Source organism: Schistosoma mansoni, chromosome W (assembly GCF_000237925.1).
Source record: "Schistosoma mansoni strain Puerto Rico chromosome W, complete genome".
Lineage (NCBI taxonomy): Eukaryota > Metazoa > Platyhelminthes > Trematoda > Strigeidida > Schistosomatidae > Schistosoma > Schistosoma mansoni.
The window spans coordinates 4,698,581-4,711,487 of record NC_031502.1 but is presented as its reverse complement, the minus strand read 5'-3'; positions in this window follow the sequence as shown (position 1 = coordinate 4,711,487).

Here is a 12,907-nt window from a genome sequence, read left to right as displayed (position 1 = left end):
CACTGAAGATGATGGGTTTTGATAAACCTCAAACAAGTATTTTACTTGAATCTTGAGTTCATTAGCCACCAGTCTAGAAGAAATTATGAGTAGGGGACATTGAAAACTCTTCGTTATAAATTCCCACCACCTAACATAAATAAAAGTTGGTAATTTTCTATGTTGATTGTAGAATATGATTATCCTTCTAATTTTGCGTAAATTTGTTTCCTTTATTTCTAACCAGTATGAATTGTTGGATTAAGCGATTGTTCATTACGATTAGAAAAGGATATTTTAAATAAATGGATTTTCCGAGTTCTAACATGAAAGTTAAATGAATTTACACTATACTACATATTGGTATTATAAGTCCCAGAATTCTGCCAGTAGCAGACTTAAATTTTATTCATCCAATTTGAATTTCTATTGAAATCCATGAGATGAAGGCATATAGTTTACATGTCCCAGTCCCGGAAACGAATTTCCAAAGACATTTTTCAGGTGTTAATAAATTATGTAGATGGATTTCTTTAAATGGTAGGTTTATAATTCATGAAGGAGTAAATCGGAATTAAAATTAGTGCTCTTCGAGTTTCTCACAAAATTCGAGGGCGTAAAAGATATCTGGTACTGAATTAAAAGTGAAGCAAAATTGATCAGTATTCAGTCACAGAAATGATTAAAATCGCTCAATTAGACAAGACTAAAACAAACAGAAAACACTTTGAAAGACTGTGAAGGAGAATCTTACAAAATGAATAGTTTATGAAAATATAAAATAAAACAGAGAACTAACAAAATTAAAATCTATATAATATATTTAATTTGATTTGTGAACTTTCCAAATTAATTTAATTCTTCTTAAGATCTAGCATCAAAAGTAGTGACTAATTCATCCATATGGCTACAAGTCAGCTCTCTCTTTCTCTTCATTCTAACTGCAAATCAAATTCTCAACTATAACTTCTTATAAGATGGGTAGTGGCTAGCAGTGGAATCCAGGACGCCCGTTTCGTCCAGTTCGGGACTCGTCAGCTGGATGTACCTGCATCTCAGAGTTGATGTTCACTGGATTCCACTGCTAGCCACTATCCATCTTTGCCTACAATGCTTGTGAATTAATGCTATATCAAGGCAATTCGCACAGTATGCCAATAAGAGACTGACCAGTTGCTGTCCTAAACATCAATGGGAAGATTCCAACAAACAATACTAATTAAATTTATAACTTCTTCTTACATTTTTTAAACTCTAATTCTTAACCCACACTTTAATCATTAGCCCTGACTACTAGTTCCAGTCTTAATTCCTTATATTAGCTTCTAATTCCATTACTTAGTTTTATTTAAGTTAGTCAAAATTAAATACTCATTTATGTTATCCGCATCCTGATTGGGTAACAACTGAATAAAATATCTCAGGGATATTTTCGGAGATCATAGGTAAAGTTCTAACCAAAATAATTTGTGCTGAAAACTGTTTATTGGAAGATAAAGAGAATTGATATAAGAATGAAGGAAAAAGTTTATTTTTACAAAACTGTTTTTATGACTTTTGTGTGCATTTGTGTGTATGTGTATCTCTTAATGACTATACACACAGTAGATATATAGCTTTTCATGTAAACATCTAAATAACAGATAATCTATTAATGTTACTATGCTAAAAACGTATTGGACACGACATAATTTCTAAACGTTAGAAGAAAACTGCTCGAATAAATACTTCATCTGAACATTTAATAAATATCAAAGATTCTGTAATTTAAGTCAGTCAACAGATACGCACATTTTAAAACTTGTCTGAGTTAAAAAAATGGTGTCTTGAAAATACTGCATAATAATAAAAATTGTCAATAGTTTTTTATCAGAGGGGGTTTTATGGAGAATTTAGTATTTTCATAGTTGAAATCATGGGTCAATTGAAGCTAGACCACCATGGAAAACCTGGAAGCACTGGACGGTCGTTTCATCCTATTATGGGACTCCTCAGCAGTGCGCATCCACGATCCCACCTCGCGAGATTCGAACCCAGGACATTTTAATAAGTATCTTTTCTGTTCTACCACCTTGTAGCCAAAATGATTATTTATCTGTTTCATCTAATGGTTTGAATTGAAAAAAGAATCTTTGCGTTTTCAATAGATGAATAAATAAAATTTGTTTTATTAGGAAAATGACTATTTTCCGTAATTTGTGACACATTTTAGATAAAAAGATCATTGCATCAATATAAAATTTACATAGTAATCTGAGTTCTTGTACACGTTTGGTGCAAAGCAGCATATATCTTTTCCGCTTTCCAATTAGAAACAATTTTGCTAATCAATATCACTGATATACATAAATCTGAGTTAAAAATTATATTTACAAATAAATAAGGGACCATTTTTCATGAATAAACTGAAACTAGTAAAAAATTAATTCAGAACTATGTCTTCAATTGAAGTTATAATTGTTGAATGTATTGATCATCTGTATACTTCTATACACTGTTACAAATATAGATTTAAACATAGGTCCCTACTTAAATATTTTCTTATTCACTGTGTTTGGACCGTAATGAAACTTGACGTTATTAGAAATTGAGACCTGTGAATATAATTCATTTTTAAAATAGATAATATCAAAAAGTAAGGGAATTCAGATAGGTATCACACGATATCGAGAATTGGCTGTATTTAGAAATGCAAACCATTAAATTTCAACCCAGTGGTCTAAAGTTAACATCCTTGAAAAGCCTGAATATCTTCGATACAATATCTAATGATGTTATAATTGTATTTTTGCTATATAAACGACCCAGCTATTCCTATTGCTTAGTATTCTTATACGATGACACTCGACAAGACCCCAAAATCAGAACACGTTGAACAGGAATGAAATTGTATTCAAAATAATAATGATAAGTGAACAGCAATCAATAGTTTAAATAATGTTCATATATTTATAGTATATACATAAGAAGCTTATAGATTTTTCTCCAATAATATGCCCGGGCTGATCGGTTTAAAATTAACCAATCAGCGCGCAGCAACACTATCATGCATAAAACATGCTTAATCCAATCTATATCCCACTAACAAATGACTTAGTCAGCAATCATAGCTATGAGTTCCCATATTAACAAGAAACGGATGTACAGTAGTGCTCGGTGGTTGCATACTTAAAACTAGTTTATGATTTCAAGTAGTATTAAGCTGAATAGTGATATTTTTTTCTAATGAAAAGCTAGGTTCTAATTTGAAGAACACCAACAATGAATTAGTTAGTGATAGGTTAATAAAAAAAATGGAACACTCAACAATACAATATCATCTACGATCTATATTAGAGTAGAAAATAAATTGAATTTAAAAAAGTTACTGTAGGACTTAGAAGTATGTATATAACAGAGAAAATTTAAGAAAATAAATAGATCTATGCTTAAATGATCATCTTTGCCAAATTTTTCATGGTTTAATTTGTCTGGTTGTAGTACTCAGAAAAATTTATTGATCAAAACAATTTTTTGACTAAATTGTATCAGTATAGTAGTTATTCTTAATGTATCCTGACTATATATATGTATATATAAAACAGTACATAGGTTGTAAATTACCGTTTTGTTAAACAATCCTTGTCATAACGTACACATGTTATTGTTTCATATTGATTTTAATGTTCAATTATCAAGCCGTCGTACGAAATTCGCTGTCACATTATATCTAAACATACAATATCAAAGCATTTGTTCCATTCCGTTTTTTCTTTTGATTTAAACGTTTAAAACATATGGTTTTCATTTATTATTATTTTTTTCATAAAATAAGCATGTATTTTTAGATAAAAGATGGACAGATGTGGGAGTATTTTTCTATATAGGTAAATATCTTAATTACAACTCAACAATCTCCATATCTCTGTACTGATAAATAGTTATATGTAAATGTAAGTGTATCTGTTATACAATCTGTTATTGTATATTTTGACATTCATAAAGGAAACCAAACGGAAGTTTATCAAAATCTTAAAGTAGCATACATCTGTTCATTTCAAATGCAAATGTTCTATCAGTCTACTAGGTTTTTTAATGAGATTCAATGTAATAAAAGTACAATATCTTATTGCCTACATTATTTAACAGTACGAAAATTATTATTTTCAATATATTGATATTAATAAGAAAGGAAGTGAACTAGCTCAATAATAATATTGTTGACCCATATCATTATTGTAATGCTGGATGAAATCGCTTTCAGGGGTCCATCGTTTGTCAGTTAATTTCAGATATTCTTTTTTGATAAATGTCAGCCAATAAGAAATGATGGTTTCTAGGATTCAAGCTCACTGTTTTTAAATATCAAAGAGAAAGTGAAAATAGAATCACTAGATTGCTATATTCGAAGGTTTAAAAGCGCAAACTGATAGATAATTCTGTCTATATATTTTCAGTTACACAACGAATATCTTTATTTCATTTCGAATCAAAAAAATATCGTAAGTTTAATGTTAATTGGAGTTATCTCAAAACTGTCCGTTATGCGAGGTGTCCAGTGTAGTGTAGCCTGACATGACGGATGAAGAATGCGTTTAGAATAAAATGTATGGTTTGAATTGAAATAACTAATGAATATCACATTATCCAATATGCTACACTCAACCATTAAGTTGACGGAAAAATGACCGAAAGTGTTGAGTACGACACACTTATTGAACATAAAATCATTACAGATAATGTCAACTTTAAAATTAAAAATTACTTAGTCAAAATGACTTCATTAACTATTGAACATAGACAACCCAAATTACTTAGAAAATAAATGTCTAGTAGTATGGTAACTTTTGAATCTATCATAAATTACCATTGAAATGATGTCTGAGTTAAGCTATTCAAACCACCTTGTATGATTAATAATGAATATTGTATATTTTCCATTTTTAGATCCAACTTACTACTTGTTTTTCAGCATATTGAAGGATTTTCTGGTTATTTAGATCTGCCCATTTATTCTCTGATGATCTAGATAAAAATAAAATAATAAAAAGTATATCGTTCCAAGTTCAGTATTTTAAACATAAGACAGTATTGTCTATACGAAAAGTTGGGAAGTGGTTGACAATGGAATTAAGATGTTTTTATGTCTTAGTTGAAACTCATCAGCTGAATGTACCTGTATTCCAGTGTTGATGTTCACATTTGCTTTTAGTTTGATATTTCAACGCTGTGAAAGTTATCCATTATGCTATTGTTTCCAGACAACCACTAGGTTGTGCCACGGAGATAATTCCACTGCTAGTCACTATCCATTTTCTTACTTTAAATACTTGTGGCTCAATGGTAATATTGAACAAACTTGCAGAAGATAGGCGTATATCAAAAAGACCAATAACAGTTAATGATACCAATGACCAAATCCAAGCCACTATAAAATACGGCGTATTTTCTGTTTTTATTCATTGAAAAGTAAACCAATCCATCGACTTATGTATACAAGAAAAAACTTGACTAAAATGTAATTAGAATATCATGGTTACCTAGAGATCAGAAAATACTGTGCTTCACCAAAATGTTTCAATTTAAGAACAAAATAATAACTTACTTTTAAATAATTTTCAATCATGCTTCGGCTGCATTGGAAAGATATTCAAATATTTTTTTTGTTTGGAAAAAGTATATATATATATAATGTGACAATAGTAATCATAATAGCACGACTGAACAATCTAGGAAGTGATTCAGATTTTAATCTAACTATTACAATCGTACAAGGGCTCATAAACAATTTAGAATGAAAATGATGTTGAAGATATTTGTCATCATAACACTGGAATCATAAGATTGAAATGGCGAATTACTTTACAACACTCTTCGAGTATCACTAAAAAAGTTGATTAATACATTGCAATGCATATAATCAGGTTATGTTGCCACGTTTCAAAGATATTTTCAATCTCATGAATAAAAAAAGGTTTTAGTTTGTTGGACATGATCAAGAGAGTTTCCTATTTAATTCATTGTAAATAACACAGTCCTACAAAATGTTAGTTGTGTCTCAGAACATAGAGCTAGGTTACCCAATGACAGTACCAGTTCCTTCAAGATAACAGGTATATATTGCTGACAAGACCTATTTAGCGCAAACCGTAGATCATACATGATCTACAGTCAAATACTTTCAGCCACCTAACGTACAATACCGTGCCAATATTTTCAAGTTACTCAGTCTAATGAGTGAATTACAACTTAACCGATTGAATTTGATAGTTACCAACAGACTAGATAAACATAATGCTGGCCGCCATACAGTGATTAGTCAATTATGAACCTAGAATCGTCTTTAGTATATTGACTAACTCAAAACCGATTGAAATATTGTTTTCTAAAAAACCACATTTATATTCACTGTTCATCATTGTTTAAAATGATTTTTTATATTTAACTGCCAATTTTCGGAAGTACAACTATTTAATGTAGGTTGTTACTATTTTTTAATGATAAACATTGCGAAATTACAACTTCGTCTGTGATAGGACTTGAGCTTATTTTATTCAGACCCGAGAGTATCGGCTACACACAAATAAAAAGTAATACTGATAACTACCATAAATGTTAAAATACAAGGTTCGTGAAACATGATACTTCAAATAATTAACTGACGAAAACAAACGGAGGTTTCGAGGGTTTATCATGAAAACAAATTAGTTTTGTTCGTTTGGTTTGATGTTTTATTTAGAATAAATATATACATGTTATAATCGTATGCCTGAGTAATGAGACTTGACGGAGTTTAAAATTTTTTCACGAATCCAAATTTTCATCATAAATGAATAATATATTTCTAAAATAGGCCGCTGAAATAGCTGTTTTAAGTAGTATCTAGTTAATAATTCATACAACAAGAATTAAGAAACGTGATGTCCATGTATTATAAAGATCTAAAAACATACTGATTGCAAATGTAATTGAATATAATTTAGCTGTGTTTCTCTGGAATGCATTTACATTTACAATCATAATTTATATCACTGGTTGGGTTTTCGTAATCATGTATCTTGCTTCTAGTATCAAACAAAAACGTGAACCGATTTGTTGACTGATGTTAGGTGTCAAAATGGAAGTTCAGTTTGAATATTTACATTCGTCATATAATGATAAACAATTATATGAAAAGACAGAATCCTTTCTGTTTGTCCTTTCAGATTATTAACGAAACTTACATGGTTAATACACATAAGATAGTCTAATAAACTTTACCATGATTTATTATCGTGAATGATTGTAAATCAGCTGAAAATCCTAATTTCGTTCAGGTGAGTAGTAAATCAACCAAACATGGACAACTTACAAATGTATATCAGGTCAAGCTGTTAAACAGTACATTAAAGAGATGGAAATTCTAATCAGCGTGGGATCAGGAAAATATAACAAAACATATTAGGAATATTGAAAGAATAATAATGATAAGTGTAGTTTAAGTGGAATGAATACAATATGAATACAATGAAAAGTATAATATATGCTCGATCGCAAAGAATAAGGAAAAACTAAGAGAACCAACTAATTTATTGTGGCTGAATCTAAGCTATGACACCAAACGTTCCTGATTGTAGAGTATGATTGATCTATAGTCCCAAAATAAAATGTTTGGATTTGGACTCCTAGATGCGGTTTAATGAAATGGTTAATTACTTGATTGAATTGATATCATGTCTTTATTAGTTCATCCTTAGCATGTGCCTACCTATTCCTATATCATTCAACTCAGCATATTGATGTATGCTGTAGTTAAAGACTACCTGGTATTTTGATCATGCTTCTCAGAAATTGATAATCAAACACTTGCAACCTGTACACATGTTTCACTTTGTATGCAAAACAGATTGAGTATACCTATGGAGTATGTTACTTATGTCTGTCGACATAAATAGTATGGAACATCAATCAGAAATGAAAGGCCTGACAAAAGAAGTTTGAGAAGACTGGACTGAAGAAAACAGAAAGAGAAACGTAAAGCAACTGAGAATTGGAGGAACCATGAGGGATGTAAAAGACAGCTGATAGAAGATGTGCAAATGAAGTACTTAATATATGTTTTCCATAATTTAGAAAGAAACTGTAATTTTACACTAAGCAATAAATTCGTCTTCTCCGCCTGAGTGTTTGTTCACCGCATACCTACCAATATATATATATATATATATATATATATATATATATATATATATATATATATATATATATGCGTTCGTGACATACTGATCTTAGTTGAGGATATCATTGAAAATCAGGAGATGGATAGCTAGTTCGTTAAACTATTACTGTCCTCAACAGTGCACAACTGTGACCACATCAGTGATCGAACGTAATGCTTTTGGGTCTCGCGGGTAAACGCTTAGGTATTAGGATTCTACTTTCCAATGATATCCTAACTTTTTCAACATAAACAAACGTGCTTTCACTTCCTGTTTATATGTTATGCTGAAAGCACCACTTTTTTCACTTACCGTTGATTTTTAGACTCATTATTGGTATTGAATGTATTACTTTTGCATCCAAATGTTTCAGCCTAAATGAATATCAAAATATGAGAAAAGAATCTGTAAACTAAACTTTTAACGAAAATAAACATAGACAAATATAGTGTTGTGTGTACCATTACAATATAATCATGTATCTATCATTCTTAAGTGTAAAAGTAGTTAAACAACGATAAACAGTAAGGTCCGAAAGTTCTGAAAAACATTCGATTTATTCATGAAAATAATAATTTTTCTATATACTGTCTGATCTTTATACATTAAAATTCAATGATATTGTAAATAAGTATATGAGGTTGATCCCAATATGAAATGTACTATTTCATAAGTTAGATTTCAATCTGATGTTATAACAACTAAATATAAATGATCAGTCTTAAGTAGCAGGAAACGCCTGTTCGATTTTTCACTACTAGGCAAAATCCATTTCTTTTTATTAAAACTTAACTATTCGTAATTATGATTTTAAAATGTAAAACAGTAGTTAATATTTTTTCAGTTTTACTGTGGATGAATTTATAATAACTGGACAAATGTTGATACTAGTACTAACATGATTGTGGTAAAAAAAAAGGTTGTTTGATACTTGTTCAACAGAACAATACTGATATGACTAGTTCCAAAAACGTTTGAAGGATTTCAGATGAAGATTTATCTGTGCATCAATTACTAATTCCCGCGAAGACCGTGGAAGATAGCCACTCAATGTCGTACATGAATTGAAGTTAGACATTAACACTGTTGGATGCCGACTCACTGATTTATAGTTTAATAGATCGCACGAGACTGGAGGTCATGGGTTCGAGTCCCATCTGCGGGATCGTGGATGCGCACTTATGAGAAGTCCCATACTAGGACGAACCAGCCACCCAGTGTTTTCAGGTTTTCAACGATGGTTTGACATTGATCTGTCCATGATCTCAATTAACACTCAACAATCTCCACAACCCCATACTGCTCATTTTATCACCAACTTACAATTGATCAAAATGGCATCGAAAATTTCAGTGTTATACATATCATTTTGATTGTCCGACCAATAGATAAATTTTAATTCAACGAGCTGGTAGAAGTTAACATTAATTATTCAATAGTTCAGTGTATGCATATACCCTGCAAAATCAATAGATTGACTACTTTAAATAACAAATAAAACTAAATTACGTAGTTACACTTCGTTCTTTCCTGACGGAATTAATTTAGCAAAATAAGTAGATGGGTGAATTTAACGATTAATATGTTATTGGTAACCAACTTCGTGTTATCTTTTATATTTGCTAACTAGAAAAGTGTCAATTAAACGATATGATATGGTTTAGTGGCCCTTTAACTGATTCCCATTAGATCGTTTACTGATTGCTATTAAGATACATTCCAGCTTTCCTCCTATATAATTATCGACTTAATCCGCGTTAGTGAATAACGGAATTACAGAATAAGCCAAATATGATAATGGATTTTCAGTATGTATATTTCATGTACTCATTGATTTGAACAGACATTCAGGGAAACGAAACAAAGAGGGGAGAATGAAGCAGATCAGAGAACATAAGTGAACCAACTGAATGTAATTAAACGTTATTCAATATTTATAATCACACAAAAATAAGTTACAGGCATATAATGAATAGGATAAGCAAACAACATACATACGATCCTATGAAAACAGTCAGGGTTAATAAGCCAATAAGTGACAAGGTCAAAATATGTTTTGAGAAGAGTGAATAGATTGATCTCTCCGGAAACTGGAATAGCCTGTGTGTGTAGCAGTGTATTTGTGAGCGACAATCAGTGGGTCATGTTGCGTCTGTTCACAAACGGGAACGGAAGGTCAATGATCATGTTCTCAAAACGACAATTTTGTAATCAATAATGGTAACTACAACTTATGAGACTAAATGAAAAAATGCAAATAATAACAAAAACTGATCAAAAGGAGATGTAGAGATTTTAGTAATTTTATAGTTGAGTTCATCAGTCGATTAAAGCTAAACCACCATGGAAAACCTAGAAGCACTGGACGGCCATTTCGTCCTAGTATGGGACTCCTGATTACAAAATAAGTCTACTTTAACGATCCCCACAATGGTTTGTAGAGTGAATAAATTAGATGTGTGCAGAATTTTGTTAGGTAAATGTTTGACTTCAATGTTCAGTATATTGTATACACAATCAGAAGCTGTTAGAAACTTTTTCCCTGCTTATTTTTACATTTATTCAAACAATATTATAGAACTCAAGTGAGTAGTAGTAGTTGTAGTAGTACGCTAAGGAACCAATAAAAAATACCGTAGTCTACGATTTCTGGTCTGCATTTTATATTTCCTATCGTTTGAAGTCATAAACTAATTTTAAGATATTTGAGTATATTTATTCGTGATTATGCGACCATGTAGACTATGTTTCCGAATATTCAGTAATTGCCCGTAACAATAGAAAGCAGTGTATCACCTTAAAAAGCTTTCCTTGTTAGTCAGTTTAATGAAATGTTTTCATCATGTCACCAAACAGACTATTAGACTTCCTCACTATTTAAAAATATAGCTACCTATATACATTTAAAATTATATGAAACCGGATATCTTCATTTTATTAAGAAATATACAATTCAAACTTATAGTTTGAAGACACTTGTGACATCGCTGATGCCACTGTCCCACCTATAATACTATTATGTAATTTGAAATGATTAAAAAAATACTTTATAGAAAAGTTTAATTCGATATCAGTGTCCTAATATTTAAAACAGTCACACATACACAGATTTGTTGGTTAAATGTGTAGTAGATATTACCTGTTTTATAACCGTTAAGGACCTTCGAAAAAGTCGGGATACATCTAAAACTTATTAGTTCTGTTGTTATGCTGATAAATACAACATTTTTTAGCATATATACCGACTTAATAATGTTTGCGAAAAGGACAGTGACGAAATTGCATAACAGTGTTGCTGAAGAGTGCTGAATATAGAATGAAACCTAGGTCATGAAGGGTTGTTTCTAACAGAATATGCTTAACCACCTATTATCTCAACACAGTACATGTGATGTTGATTCACTTAAATTAGCGGCTATATTTCAATTTGATCGACAACATTCAATATGCACTAAAGGGAGGACCAGACAAACATTAACTTGGTCGTTGTTCTGTGATCAATAATTTGTATCAGTCATGGCCCAAATATCTCAGTAATGACCTCTCAGATTACAAAAGTAGTTGGCACCGAGAATAACCCTTCAGTGAGCACTAGTCCTCATAAGACTAAAGGCACATCTTATTGAAAAGTGCCAAAGAGAAAGAAACCTAGGTTCATGATTTCCTGCTGACTTCCTTTAATCGCCTAACATAATAACGTTTGTGTAAATGTGAATGAAAATTTTCACAGTAGTCGCTTAAGTAAACAACTAGTCTGTTTTTTAACAATTTAACATTAATTAACCGAAATCCTGGATAAAACACTAAATTTCTTCTTTTCTTATTGAAGGTCATAGTTCATGAAAACTTGGTGTCATTTTTAAGGCCAGAAATGATGTCGTTCACTTCAAATTATTAACAGGACTGACCTAGAACGAGACAGTGTTAATTTCCTTATCACTGAAAATTCATATATCAAAAGTTTGTTAAGTAATATTTGAAATTTATTTGATGATTTTTATCGTTATCCATATAATTTTGGCATCTATCACTCAAATCACGTTACGATTATGTAATCTAGTTTCATAGATTTCAGATACTAACAATTTAGTGTCTACCATGTCATCTTTGACCTATATCCTTCCTAGACCAAGATTATCAGTCAGACAGTACTTATTTTGAATAGTCTTCATTCAGTCAAGGTTATGGCATTATATAACCAATAACATCTTCGCTTACTAATAAAAGTACATGAAAATCAGTGGTATAGGGAAAATACTACTGTTTAGTCATTTTATATTTGATTCAGTTGTATTAATAGTATTCTAATAGTTACACTACACAAGTTAGTATTCTACTCTACTTAGTACGAATTGGTTAAGGAGTGCTTAGAAGAAAGCTCCAAAGTGATATTTACATTCGATGCTATTCACTGTTTTAGCTACTTTTGAAGATTATGTTTTCAACGAATGCTGAACACTCTTGTTTTTATTAAAACCTACTTTGAAGGAAAGTTAGTTTCAGGAATACATCTTACTATTCTGAATATGCATGATTTTTTTCAGATATTTAACAACCGTGTACTTAGTCTGAGAAATAGAGATGGATTATGCGAAATTTTTTTCTCGTTTAAAGATCCCCATCATATTAAAAGACTAATATTTGAATGAAGATTATTCTTTTCGATGAATTCTCTTCAGGTTTTACAATTATATACTCAAATTAATAATCCGAAAAAATGGCCAGGTTAAAGGCAAAGTACATAGTTTAAT